A 2,671-nucleotide genomic window follows, 5' to 3' on the forward strand; every position below is an offset into this window, starting at 1 on the left:
TTGATTTAAAAAACAGACCGCAGTAGAAACACGTGCAAAGGGCATTAGCAAATTTGCAACAAAGAAAAGCAATGGCTATTGAAACTAACGTAACAGAGTGTGTCAACTATACTCACATTTAAAAATTAACAGTTTAAGAAAGGAAATTAAAAGAAAAGCAATGGCTAATCATTATATGAAAAAGTGTTAACCTCAAAAAATAATAAATATTTTTTAGTCTATACTATGTGCTAGATCCCATACCAGAGCTTCTCTTGCAAGATTTCATTTAACCTGGACAACTGTGTGAGGTGGGTGCTGCAAATATCTAGGAAAAACATTGAACCTTAGTTCTCTAAGTTTCTGGTGCCCGAGGTTGCACTACTATAAGCAACGGAGGATTGGAAACCAGGTCTGTGTGACCCTGAAGTTCGCTGTTTTAATCCCTATGCTACACCATGGCCTCCCCAAAAGAAAGAAGTGGTGGAGAGCACATTAAAGTTATCCTTTTAAAACAAAAAAGGAGGGGGGGGAGAGAGGGGAGGGGAGGGGAGAGGAGAGGGGAGGGGAGGGGAGAGGAGAGGGGAGGGGAGGAGAGAAGACAGATGGGTGGAATAAGAAATAAGAAAAGAAATTGCCATGAAATCAAAAATTACATTTCAAGGAATTTCACTGAGAATCAAACACAAACATGGATTAAATATTATGTGGAATGATGACCACCTCATCTTTTATGTCGTGTGCACAGAGAAAATCCACAAATGCCCAACAACCGAGAACAGGTCAGATTCTATCACACCCATGATAGGAAGCTAATGTAAATATTAGTAGAACAAGGCAATATTGCCACGGGAGCATGGGCTATTAAGTGTAAATTAGAAATAAAGTTACGTGTCAGCATAATCTATAGATAGGTTAGAAGGAAATAAATTCTGACCGTCAGCAGTTTCTGAGAGACAGGTAATGTTTATGTTATTTATGTTTTTTCTGAGGGCTTTTTAGTTTTTTCCTTTTATGAAATTAATGTGCACACAATTAGCTGAAAAATCAGATAATGCTTGAGGAGATACTTGAAAAGAACGGGTTCCTACCCACTCCTCCCACCTCCCCAGAAGCAGTCACTCTTTCTCCTCGTATCTGCCTCCAGGTTTCCAAATAACATGGCTATATTACCCTTTTTGACCTAACAATTTTAGACATTATCTCTTGCCTTCCTAATGTAGAGGCTGAGGATTCGGTCTTCTCACGCCACTCACACCATCTCACTCGCCCTAGGTGTCGACTTGATTACAACTAAATAGTATTCATTACTGAGTTAACAAGTGTACTATGAATGCATTCATTTTTTCTTACACTACCATTTGTCCTTATGTTCCTACTGCCTTCTTCCCCATTTCTTCAGTTTCCTGGGTACTGAGGGCAAATGTGTCCCCAAATGTTCTACAGATCAGGCAAACCTTGTCAATATCCTCTCGCATGCGTTCTCGCACATGAGAAACCCATCAATCCCGTTTTCCCTCTCCTAGCCTGCCACCCTGCTGGTAAGGGCAAGGTTCTTTAAAGTTTGTGGGATTTTCCTTCCCACAGTGTAATTTCACAAGCAGGGAACAACTACTCTTATACCTACTGCTATACCTTAGTTAACAGGCAGTTTATTATTTGTCAATCGAGTAAAAATAATTTTTTTCTAGAACGTTAAAGCACGCTGCTTAAACAGCAAATAAGTTATTTTTTTTCTTAAATGTTTAGGCATTGATTACACAACCTGTCAGATTTTTTAAAAGCTTTAAACACCTTTAAAGACACACTTACAAAGTTCACAAACACACCTTTGCAAACATTTGAACTTCCATAAATCCAATAAATCAAGACTTACAAGTCTAGTGAGTTAGACTCTCCTAAGACTCAAGCCTGTTAAAAAAAAAATACACAAAATAGAAGAGTGATTGTAAGGCTTTTCCTACTAATCTCATTCTTACTCATCTGAAGTTTCTAGTATCATCCTTTTTCCTTTCTTGTTTGTTTGAAAAGTATTGTGTTTAATGCTCTCTGTTTGTCAGTCTCTGAGAGTATTACAGTTGTCTTCTTTTATAATATTTAAGGACTTCTAATTTCCTAGAACACAGACACAAAGGATTTGTTTCACTGCAAGCTAGTGTGAGATATTACGAATGGAGGCAAAATGTTTCATAGAGATATGATAAAATGTCACATATATTACAATTTCCTGTCTTTGGAGCTAAGGCATTTTTTTTTTTTATCCTACAATACTGAGCCAAGATTTAACACAGAAAACACATTTTCTTATACTCATTTATACACTGTTCATGTCAGATCTAGTCTTTCCTTTTATTAGAAGAATATCAAAAAATAACCTAGAGTATATAATCAATCTCTGAAATTAGAATAACAGGGGCACTTGGGTCGCTCTGGCGATTAAGCATCTGCCTTTGGCTCAGGTCATAATCTCAGGGTCTTGTGATGGAGCCCAGTGTCCAGAGCCTTGGAGCTCCCTGCTCAGTGGGGGGTATGCTTCTCCCTCTCCCTTTTCCCCTCCCCCCGCTCATGCTCCCTCGCTCATGCTCTCTCTCAAATAAATAAACAAAATCTTTGTAAAAAAGAAATTTGTTCTTCTGTTTGATAAGATTTGTAAAAGCAGGGGTGTTAGTATGACTACACTTTTACACAATAA

The sequence above is a fragment of the Eumetopias jubatus genome, unplaced genomic scaffold (assembly GCF_037043125.1).
Source record: "Eumetopias jubatus isolate StellerSeaLion01/CBP00866 unplaced genomic scaffold, mEumJub1_p1.0 scaffold_16, whole genome shotgun sequence".
Classification (NCBI taxonomy): domain Eukaryota; kingdom Metazoa; phylum Chordata; class Mammalia; order Carnivora; family Otariidae; genus Eumetopias; species Eumetopias jubatus.